Below are 12,461 nucleotides of genomic sequence, written 5' to 3'. Positions count from 1 at the left end.
AAAATGTCAAGACATCATCTTCCATGTACCACCGTCTCTAGAGCCCTGCACAGATACAGAAATGTGGATCCGCACCCACCAGGCTCAGCTCATCATCTGCTCTGCAGTCCATGATTTTGAATGTACTTGTATTGGCGTAGCAAATCTGGAAAGAAGGGGGCACAGACCAGTGAGGAGGGGCAGCAGCGTTGTGCAGGGAAGAGTCAGGCAGCACAAAAACAGGTACTGGGCGTAAGAGGTAGCAGAGACCCGGGGCCAGTGTTCTGAAGGTCATTACTCACCAGTTTGTGGGGGCAGGGGGACTGGGCAGGGCTGGAACTCACTTCCTCCCACAGGGAGATTTAGGAGGCAACTCCTTGCATCCTTTCCAGGCTGTCAGTCCAGGGACATGACCCATCTCCAGCCTGGAGGGGAGGTAGCAGGGAAGAGCCCTGTGCAGGTATCTGCTCTACTGCCTGCAGATGTCCACATCCACAGACGTGGCTACAAAGCTGATATCTGCGAACATGCAGGGCTCCAACCATCTCTTTTTCAGGTCACAGCTACGTATCTGCCACCACAGCATTGATGAAGCCAACAGCATTAGAAGGGGGTTTTCCGTCACTGTAGAAAAAGTATCCCATTGCCTGTGGGCAGCCAGGTATATGGAAACATTCTTCCTTTGACCTTGCTACATCTGCACCAGGGTAGGCAAGTACAGCTACAGCACTCAAAAGTGTGGATTTTTTTCACTGCCCAGAGCAGCACTGTGGCTATGTCAGCCTACATTTTTAAGCATAGGCCTTTTTTCCTACCTCTGAATTAGATTTGTTCAAGCCTCTGTACATCCAGACCCTTGCCTTTGTTCCATCTACAAACCAATCACAGAGAAAAGCCACTTCGGTTTAACAGAAGACTGAAATGTCATCAATAGCAATTTAGCTTCCTGCTCTGAAGCTCAGGTCATCTGATCTAACCTCCTGCATAACATGGGCCACAGAATAACGGAACACATAACTAACTTCCTGAACCCAGCCTAGAACTTCCAGTTGAGCTAGAATGTATCTTTTAGAAAGACAACCAGTCTTGATTTAAAGATTTCAAGTGACAGAGAATTAGATGGGATTCTTCAACTGAAATGAATGGAAATGATGTCTAAATCCCCCAGCCTGCTTTGAACTCCTAACATAGGCCACATGTAGGGAGTTGGTAAGGCCTTCCTCCAAGCTAGAGGCCCCACCTTGCCCTGCCAGAATGGTCAGTCAGAAGAAGCAAGCTCTCCCCCCAGAAGTGGAAGTGCAGAGCAGGAGGGAGAAAAGGCAGGGCCCCTAGCTGCACCAGGGAATGAGGCAGAGGTGCTTTGCTCTCTGTTGCCTACCAAACCCTGCTGCCAAGCCAGGTGCTCTCCTGGATTTGGAGAGGCCTGCAGAAAAGGAGGAGCTGGCACTGGTGGGACTGCTGCTGGCTGAACACCTGAGGAGCCAGAGTTGATGGACTGCCGGTGGCCAGGAGCCTGGATGGGGTGAGGGAACTGGAGCTGGTGGGACCACTGCTGGCTGAGTACCCAGACAGACCTGAGAGGCCTGGCCTGGAGCGCGGGTTGGAAGTTGCCCAGGGGTTTTGGGTGACCGGTGGCTTAACAGAAGGTCAGTGTGTTGCAGGAGGATACCCACTGAACTGCTGGTAGGAATCCCCACCGCTGTTAGGGCCCTCAGCTAGAACCAGTGGAGTCAGAAGGGCCTGTGTTTACCTACCCACTTCCAGCCTCCCCGTCATAGGTCTACGGACTGCTTGCTGGCACTCCCTTGCCAAGAGGGCTGTGTATAGATTGCTTGCTGTTGCTCCACTGGCAGAGGGGCTGTGTATAGACTGCTTGCCAGCATTCCCCTGCCTGAGGAGCTGCACTAGGGACTGCTTGCTGACACTGCTTCCCATTGGAGGGCAGCTTTTCTCTTCATCTCCCCTGGGGTCCTGACTGAGAGTGACCCAGGGCCACCCCGCAAGGCATCCACCCAAGGGGCTCCATAGGCCCCTGACTCATTACCGTGTCTATGCTATGATGACAATACCGACATAGCTAAGTGAAAACCAAACCCTAGTTTACTCTTGCAGTAATCCACCTTCTCTTCAAGCTGCCTTACCCAGTGGATGGCAGAGACATGAGACCTATAATGAGAGAAAAAAAACTTACTATTTAAAGAAAGTAGCAGTTCAACTCCTATAGCCTGAAACAGCCAGGTGCTGCCCGCCCACAGAAATCCATGAAACTAGGAGTATGCCTACTGTGACTGGGGAATCGACCCGTTCAGGTAGAGATGTGTGAAATCGATCTCTCTGGGGTTCACAGTCAACCCCCGTACTCCTGCTCTCGCAAAGAGTAAGGGAGGTTGACAGGTGTAATGCTCCCTCAGTGAGGATAGACCTTGTAGAAGACTAGAGATACATCGATTCTAGGTAGGTTATTGCTGTAGCTAGAATTGCATGTCTGCAGTCAACTGTAGTAGACCAAGCCTAAGTATCAGGTTTTAAACCTAGAGCCACCTGGATGGATCAAAAATGACCAGCCTTGGTTTTCTCCTTCATTCCTTGTAAATCATTTCCCGCCCCCCCCCCGCCCTTACTACTGTTGTTCAAACACTTTTCCTTTGGTTCATTTTCTTTTTGTTATTGCTTCAATAACCTACAAAAATAAACAGCGAGAGCCCAGTCTGCCCTTTTTAATGTAGTACGTCTAGAGCTGGAAGCCCCACCTGTCTAGCATTGTCCCGGTTATTTGAAAAACAAAGGCTCTGGCCATTAATGGAAAATTGAGCTCTATTCAGATCCCCATGGTGTCCACGGGGAGGAAAACGGAAGTTTCCATTTAAAGCTACCGAAGGCCAAAGTGTGAATCTTTAATGAACTTAATTGATGGCAGCAACACAATTATCATGGACAAATGCTAAGGAAGTTGCAGTATGTGACCCAGAGAAGCCATGTAGCTTGAAAAAATAATGGAGGGTGGGATACTAGTTTCTGAGCCCATGAAGGAAAGAAGCTGAATTATTCCATTGCAACTACCTTAAGGACGTTGGAAAAGACAACTTGGTTTTCCTGCTACAAGGACAGCAAAATATGCCCCTGGGCACCACGAGGATTGCCAATTTTCTAGGATGGTCCTGGACCCTCCAGGAATTGAAGACTGTCCTTTGATGAACCTTCTAGGAATATGACCAACTAAAACTGGCAACCCTAGGGACCATAGGCCTCAGGCAGTCCCATCTTACAACATATTGTGGGCAAGTGGAACATACAGCCTTCGATGTGAGGGGAATACGATATTCTAACCTGGCCTCTAAATGTCAGCCTGGTCTCCAAAGCTGAAGAGCATTCCGTTGGCCTACAGCCAACTCTTTCCTCATTTCCGCAGGAGTTTATGGGAAAACCAGAGCAGGAGCATCCTGGATTGCACTGGGTTTTATCCTACTAGAATGTGGGGGGCGCTACTCTGGAGACCCTGGGTCTTGACTCTCCTCTCCACACACACAAACACTCAAAAATTTGCTTTACCAACTAACTGAGCATCCCCCTGTATAATCTGTCATCAGCCTAATGCAATTGCTCCTATCTCCTTCCATAATTTAGCGGAAAAGGAGCATGACCATGATCACTAACTGCTGGCACCATTCCTGCCTCCATGGGATCATGGGCACGTATAGTATTGTTCTGTCCAGAAGTAGAAGAAGGGGTGAGGGTGGTCTAAGTTGCTCCAGTGGCAAATCCATATAAGCTCAGTTAGCTGCAGGGCTGGGGAGAAGCTATCCTGTCGTGACATCATTTTTCCGTTCCTCCAACCCCCTCTTCTGAGTCTGTACTGAGTACAGCCGGAATTGTCTCTAGCAGTCCTTCCAGAGGGGCTGTTTTTTGGAGGATTTACATTCCTGGTGTTCTAGGACTGCTGAAAAGACAAGGCCGTGTGTATTGCTTTCACCTGTGACTCAGGATGCCTTAAAAAACTAAGAGCCCCGTTCTATTTTGATCTGTGATGATCAGTGGTGAGAAGGAATGCCATCCAGGTCCGTGATATTCCACAGGTATGAAAAATCAGTGTCAGAGGGGTAGCAGTCCCAACATGTTTCATCAGACCTCCTCCTGATTTCTTTATGCAACATGGATAACCACAAAGTGTTTTCGTTTTGGGCTTTGTTCTGTGTCTTCAGTATAGCTAATTCAATCTTTGATTATAACTGCTATGTTCTAGTTGTTATAAGGACATAGTCTAATTCACCAGGGTTTAGAAAAGCTGGTGTTTTAATCTACCTGTTCATCAGTAAGCACTACCACATAGCTCAGTTGTTAGCTTATGTGACATGATAACTGACAAGATGGATTTCAGAAACAGAGGTGTGAGCCATTCCCTTTAAAATGCATTCCACTGATGTAACGTACAACAATAACTGTCTTAGACTTCCTGAGGCTGATCTTAAGTAAGGGAGAGCAATAATAGAAGGGGCTTTTGACCCACCTGATTGCCTTCATTCACTCATTCTCTGGCCTTACCCGAGATAGGTAATGGTGGAACCACTAGCAGATAAGCTGGCTAATGTCACCCCTTTTACAATGAATTCTCCTGAATAGTTTCTCCCCTTACAGAAAGCAGAAATGATGAATTGCATTTACAAATATTCTCCTGAGATAGAGACTTTTCATCTCTTTTCCTTTGACTACACTGACTGCAAGAGGTTCAACCACCTCTTCTGCCTCTCATGCCATTATTTGATAGTCAGCTATGTTGCAGAATGGATCTTCTGAAAAAAGATAAAAGTTCTTCTCCATTGTTTAACCACTTGTTTGTTCTTACAATTGCCATTTGGGCTTAATCATATTTTGAAAATGTTTTGTTCCTATCGTCACAAGAAGATGCCAAAGTTATTAATGAAGGCCTTAAACTGACCATTGTAGAATCATAGAACACTAAACTGGAAGGCACCTTGAGAAGTCATTGAGTCCAGTCCCCTGCCCTCATGGCAGGACCAAGCTCTGTCTAGACCATCCCCGCTAGATGTCTATCTAACCTGTTCTTAAATATCTCCAGCGATGTAGATTCCACAACCTCCCTAGGCAATTTATTCCAGTGTTTAACCACCCTGACAGTTAGGAAGTTTTTCCTAATCTCCAATCTAAACCTCCCTTGCTACAGTTGTACCTGTCATGCCTCCTAAGTCTATAAATCATTAGAGACTAGTGACATACTTTGGTTTTAGAATCATCAGTGTGAATAGATCCCAGCACTAGGGGTGCACTCACTGACTTTAAGGCCAGAAGGGACCATCATGTTCATTTAGTTTGATTTCCTCTGCATCACAGACCACAGAACCTCAACCACTCACTCCTAAGCAATCTGTAACATACAACTTCTGGATGAAAACAAAAAATCAGTAAAGTAGCACTTTAAAGCATAACAAAATAATTTATTAGGTGACCTTTTGTGGGACAGACCCACTTCTTCAGACCACTTCTTCTGTCCCACGAAAGCTCACCTAATAAATTATTTTGTTAGTCTTTAAAGTGGCACTTTACTGCTTTTTTGTTTTGATAGTATATAGACTAGCACAGCTTTCTCTCTAACTTCTGCATGAGTTGCTCAAGTCCCCACTTCATGACTTAAAGACATCAAGTTACAGAGAATCTACCATTTACTGTAGTTCAAACCAGCAAGATACCCATGCCCCATGCTACAGAGGAAGATTTAAAAAAAAAAAAAAAAAAGACAGAGCCTCTACCAAACAAGGTGAACATTCCTTTTAGACCCCAAATGTGGTGATTAGTTTGACCTTAAGCATATCATCATGACCCCCTAGTCAGACACCTGGGAAAGAATTTTTAGAGTATGTCTATACTTGCAGGAAGATCAACCTTGCGAGGATTGATATTCGAGGGTTCAATTTAGCATGTCTAGCGGAGACACACTAATTTGAAACCAACAAGTCTTGGCAGTTGACCCTGGTACTCCTCATTCATGCAAGGAGTAAGGGAGGTTGACGGGAGAGCTTCTCCCATCAACCTCCCTCTGTGGACAGCCTGATAAATCAATCTTAGATACATTGATTTCAGCTGTACAGTTGTCATAGCTAAGATCGACTTTCAGGTCCAGCGTGGACCTGTGCTTAGTTGTAACTCAGACCTCTCCCTGTCTAGTGTCCCATTTCGGGCCATTGGGGAAATTTGCTACTAGCAGTTGCAGATTGATTTTGAAAACAGACCAAAAGAGGAGCAGAAATACTACCCCATCATCCAATTGGGAGTGCACCTGAAACAGGTCTGGAGTAGCTTAGGAGTTGCTCTACAGAGTTCAGTGGAATTATGTTAGCATATTTGGTGTGAGATGTTAATCAGTTCCATGGTTTGCAATCTGAGAGAAATTCCATCCAGTTTTGTAGGCCTCATTTAGACTTTAATTGCCCCCTAGACTTAATCTGAAAACTATTTAGGTCGCATCTACACTAGCAAGCTCTTTCGGACTAGCTGGGGCTCTTTCGAAAGAACACACAGAGCATCCACCCACAACATGCGTTCTTTCAAATGCCTTCTGAAAGGATGCGGCGCTTCTTCCAGAGACCACGTTCTGCTCCTGCACCAGGAAGATCACCTTCTTCTGAGAGAAGGTTTTGGAAAAAAGTGTGTGTAGGTGCTTCAGGACCCCTTCTTCCAAAAGAGCTGTCCTCCATGGCGCCAGCCACCTGGAGCGCTGCGACACCCCTGCCAGCACCATTGGGGTTCTGGGGTCTCTGCCTCTGGTGGCTCTTAAAGCTGCAAGGACCCAGAACCCCTGTGGCAGGAAGCTGAGAGCGTGGAGCAGTAAGCATGTGCACTGATGTACAACATGCCCTCCAACCAACCCTGCAGTGTCCGGAGCCACCATGGCTACCACCCAGCAGCCCTGCGACCTCCAAGGATCCTCCAGGGAGCCTTCGGAGGGCTCCCAGGAGCCTGCCTGAGCCACAAAATGCAGGGTCCCCTCATGGACTGAGCCAGAGCTCCAGCATGTCCTGGGGCTCTGGCAACGTGAGGAGGTCCTCCAGGACACAACAGGCCACCGATGGAATGCCCCTGCAGTTGCCCAACTGACCACCGGTGTGGCTCCCTGAGGCCACCCTGCCAGGACTGCTGACCAGGTCTGGCGCAAAGTAAAAAAACTCAGGAAGGCATATGTGCAGGCCCGGGATGAGACCAGATGGTTGGGACAGGCCTTGGCCACCTGCCCCTACTACAAGGAGCTGCTGGAGCTCCGTGCTGGTGAGGACAGCTCCCCATCTTGCAGCACCCTGAACAGCGCAATCCCGGTGCCCCTGCTGCACCAGCGGGGGAGCCAGGTCCGGGCGAGGACCAGCCCAGACTCGCCAGCCAGGCCTGTGAGCCAGAGCCAGAGGTCCCATCCAGGGACAAGTCCTCAGCCTCAAACAGGTCTCTGGTGATCGAGGTGCCCTCGGTCTCCTCCAGCTGCACCACCTCAAGCCGGACATCCCCTGACCTCTTCGAGGGACCTCCCCCAGTGAATGGGCGGTGCATCGCTCACCCCGGGGGGCAGGGAGGTGCCTACCTCTGAGCACATAGGCAATGGCCCAACCCCTGACATCCCACACTAGAGTGCACCCTGGCATGCAGGCATACCCACAGGCAACACCCAGCACCTGCCCCTGTAAAAAGTGCTGCAAGCTGCATGCATGGGCATGGGGGGGGCGGGTGCTGAGCAGGGCCAGGCTGCACCAGCTCACCTGCCACCCAAGCAGGGACCTCCACTTGCCCAGATGCACCCCCACCATTGCTCACTAGCCCACTCCCCAGGGAAGGCTGGGGCCGGGCCTTCACAGCCAGCACCATGCCCAAGGCGTCATGAAGGCCATGCGCAACACAGGCCACCATGGAGGGTGGCAAAACCCACAACGGGCACAGCCAAATCCCCGATGCACATGAGCCTCTGGAGCAGCATCCAGTTGATGGCTCTCACAACCCGCAGGGAAGGGTGAGCAGGCAAGCTCGTGGGTGTGACCTGGGGTGCCCCTACCCCCTAGCCTCCGCACCCCCCAGAGGTCCCTGTTGCCTGGCTGCCCCCTCCCCCCACATGTGCTGGGCCAGCAAGCGGAGGGTGCCTTACCTCGAGGATGACGGCCCTGACTGTAGACTTGCCCACCCCAAACTGCTGTCCGACAGACCAGTAGCTGTCTGGGGTGGTGAATTCCCAACCAGCGATGGCCATGCGCTTCTCCACAGAGAGAGCTTGCCACAGCCAGGTGTTCTGGCATCGGAGGACAGGGGCGAGCCAACTGCAGAGCGCTGGGAAGGGTCCCTCTTCATCCTGAAGTTCTGCAGCCAGCATGAATCATTCCACTTGTTCAGGACCACTTGGTCCCACCAGCCAGATCTCACAGGGTGGATCCCAGCACGCTGGATGGGCTGGGATTGGTGCAGTAGGGGCTGTGGTGAGTTGAGGTCCCTGGGGCTGGGGCTCCAGCACTACATGAGGTAGAGGATGGCTGCCAGCAGGATGGCCAGCGGGAGAGCCAGCGTGATCCTGTGGGTCTGCGGCTCTCACAAGCAAGGTTCAGAACCAGGCACAGGCACCACTTCACTGTAAACAGCTCATCAGGCCTCAGCAGCGTGTGCAGCATGGGTGGCGGGGGGGTGGGGAGGTGTTTGGAAGGGGCCCTTTAAGCGAACGCATGGCTGGTGCCCCCAGAAGGGCTTTCTGGCTGTGCAACCCCACCCACAGCATTTCCTGGTCTGTTCTTTTGAAAGAGCATCCGTGGCTGTGTGGATGTGCTGTTTCGAAAGAACAGAGCGAGCGTCTGGTCTGCTTTCTGTGTGTGGGTGTGATCCTTCACAAGCTGATCCTCCAGAAGCGCCGCTTTCAAAAGATCGCTGTAGTGTACGTGCGGCCTGTGTGTTACTGCATCTCTCAAGTCTTGCAGGGAGAAGCTCACAGGACTTTCCTTCAGCAAAAACTCTGTTTTATTATCACTAGTATAGCTCAACAAGTGGAAGGCCTACTGTAGGCAAATCCCTTGGGGCTGCCAGAATTTTAACCAGTGTCATGCAGATCTGCACTGATCCAGATTTTAAACAGCATTAGCTGCTGACACCTTGTCTATATTAGGGCTCCAATCATGGCATGGCCCAGCATGAATGTTAACAATAGTCAAAAAGCTATAGAAGAAAAAAAAAAAAAAAACCTAGTGTAAACATCACCCCAATCACACTTGTGGAACAGGTCTACAGAGCTTTGCAGAGGATGAACTAAATATACTGTGAAATTTTGCCAGGGCTTATGCAAATTGTTCTAACTAGCTCTAAAATTTAATAGGGAATGCTTAGGTTCCTCTGCCCATCCTTCAAATAAAAAAACAAAAACAAAAAAAATGATCCCATTGAATTCTATAGCAGAAGTATCATTTTTCTGTTGTATTCTGGGTCTGTTTAAAAAAATCCTAGAAAAGGTGCTCATTTCTATTAAGTTCCATCAGATTTTTTTCCATGACATCAGCAGAGCCTGAATTCCAGTTCACCAAGAAACACGTCCTAAAATTATTCTATGAAAACATTATAAGTGAAAAAAAAAATCTTTGAAAGAAGACAAGCTTTCACATGTATGGCTTTCTAGAAAGCACCCACACCCTTTTCTGTAGGCAACCATGAGATTACTTGGAAACTTTTCAAAGGCTCTCTTCCTTTAGTAGTGAATTTACCATGTAGGTGCACCACCAGTGTCTCTCTCTCTCTCTCTCTCCCTCTCAAAAGAGCGTTCATTACTCTGCCTTGCCTAGCTGAAATGGTAACGATAATGTTTGCATTAGTATGAATGTCTCTTTGAGGCAGAGTGAATTGCTTTCAAAGCACTTTACAAAGGAGACAGTTTTGAACAATGGAGTGGAGCATATGCTTATAAAATTGGCAGATGACACGAAGCCGGTGGCAGGGGTGGAGGCGTTGCAATCACTTTGCAGGACCAGATTGGAATTCAAAGTGCTCATGATAAATTAGACACTTGGTCTGAAATCAGTGAGATGAACTTTAATTGCTACAAGTCCAAAATAATATGCTGGGGTTGGCAACCTTTGGCATGTGGCCCATGAGTATAATCAGCTGGTGGGCCATGAGCCTGCTTGTTTACATTGAGTAGCTACAGGCACAGCCTCCACAGTTACCAGTGGCTGCAGTTCGCCATTCCAGCCAATAGTAGTGGCAAGAAGACACGCTGGCCGCCACTTTCTGCAGCTCTCTCTGGCTGTCATCACGGAACCACAGCCATTGGGAGCGGTGCTCACAGACACTCAATGGAAACAAACTGTCTTGCAGCCAGCCAGCAGATACCCTGATGAGCCACACACCAGCAGTTGCCAACCCCTTACTATGTTAAGGCAATACAAACTGAAGCATAACTGTACTCCAGGAAAGGGCTTGCGGGGGGCTAAAAAGGGGTCACAAATTGAATGAGTCAGCAATGGGATGCAGTTGTGAAAAAGGCAGACTTGCCAGGAGGGTCGTCCATAAGACATAGGAGGCCAATAGTTCCCCATGACTTGGCACTGGAGGGGTCTCAATTGGAGTTCTGTTTTGGGCACCACACTTTCAGAAAGATGTGAATAAACTGAAGAGAATCCATAAGAAAACAAAAACTATAAGTATTTTGAACTTTGTTGGAATTGCAAGCTGTCCTTTTAAGACTTGGCGGGGGGGGCATCCAGTCCTGCTTGCAGGGTGGCGGGGCTCTGCTGGAAAGCCCACCATCAGAGAATTTGGAAAGAGCCAACCTAGAACAAGGTGGGGTAAGCTGTGCACCTCAGGAGGGGCCAAGGTATACCCAGTTTGTCCTAGCAGTCACAGCTCCACTGGCGTCAGCTGGTCAAGGATGGTCACAAGGTGAGTCAGTGAGTGGGTATCAGAGTAATTGCTAGAGCCAGAATTAATATGCAAAAAGTCAGGATTGGAGTCAGGCCAGCCTTGGAGAATGGAGATCAGGGGTAGCTAATAAGCTCTGAATCAGGAAACAAGAGTCAGGCACAGAATCAGACAGCAAGGTGAGGTCTGGAATCACAACAAGCCAGAAATCCGTGTGATTTCCCAGACAATCTCCCGGGGCGCAATACAGGGGTAAATGTTAAGCATAAGCCAGTGAGAAGGCTGTACAGTTTTGTTACTCTGGACCGTACTGGTGGTTCTTCTCACAGTGCCTAATCACATGGTGCTCTCCTAAATATATTTCTGCATGGTCTCTCAGTGGTGACCTGAGAATGAGAGTTGCTCTTGGTGCCACAAAACTGAGTGCTAATCCTATGAATCCCTACGTGCTGCCTTAGGGAGCAGCTGTCTTTGTCTCTCTGTGGTTTTGGGTATTATATTTTTCATTCTAGAGTCTAAGACTAAAAATAGCATTATGTTGCTACTTTGCAGCAAGAGCATTCAATGCTTTTATCTAGCTTCTTTGTCTGCCTGCTGTGAACATAACAAAAGGACATTTAGAAATCATGACTTCAAAAAAGGTTAGAAGAACAGAATCCAGAGAAACAAAGAGTGTGGGGAGGGGTCTTCTAATAACTAAAGGTTGGTTATAAAGATGACAGTGATCAATTTGTCTCCATGTCAACCAAGGTAGCATATAAGTCTACCTGCAGCAAGAGGGATTTAGGTTATATTTCTGGAACAACTTTCACATTTTAAGGATAGCCTAACACTCGATCAGGCTGTCGAATTCCTATCATTGGAGGTTTTTAAAGCACAGGTTGGACAAACTCCTGGTAGGAATGGTCTAGATGTATTATATCTCCTCAACACACAGAGCTTAACTACGTGACCTCTTGAGGTTCCTTCCAACCTTGCATTTCTATGATTCTGCGTAAGTGTCACCGTTGCACAGATTACACTCGTTTTATAAATTGGTAAAAGGAGTCACAGAGAGGTTAAGTGAATTGCATGCAATCTCCAAGCACATCTGTGCAACAGCAAAAAGGTCCTCTCCAATTATGCCCACACTTGTGATTTTATCAAGAGGCTTGAAATATTTGATGTCACTCAATAGCTTATCTGCAAGAGCTTGGGCTTTATGTGAGTAAACCACAGCGCTTATTTTTTGAACAAGCATCTAGCCCTGCTGGTTGTAGAGGGAAAGCTCAAAAGTGCAACAAAGGCGCACCCTGATGGCACAGAAATTGTGGGAGGAAGAGGAGAACTCAGGGTTGTTTTCATTTCCTGATTTTTGGGGCCATGGTGCTAGATTTTTGGCAGTTTGATGTTGGCAACTGTGACACCTGACCTGGTACTCTATCCCCTGACCCACACACGCTCCCTCCAAGGGACTGTTGGGTCTGGAAGCTTCTTTATCAGATAAGGAAGGAAAAAATAGCAAATGGAGTTAGCCTGTGACCAGCTGCCACAGAGGCACTTTAAAATGCTGACAACTGTAATCTGTACACTAGCTATACAGCATGCCCTTTCCGAGCAGCGCCCAT

Source organism: Carettochelys insculpta, chromosome 2 (assembly GCF_033958435.1).
Source record: "Carettochelys insculpta isolate YL-2023 chromosome 2, ASM3395843v1, whole genome shotgun sequence".
NCBI lineage: Eukaryota > Metazoa > Chordata > Testudines > Carettochelyidae > Carettochelys > Carettochelys insculpta.
Note: the sequence above shows the minus strand (reverse complement) of the source record.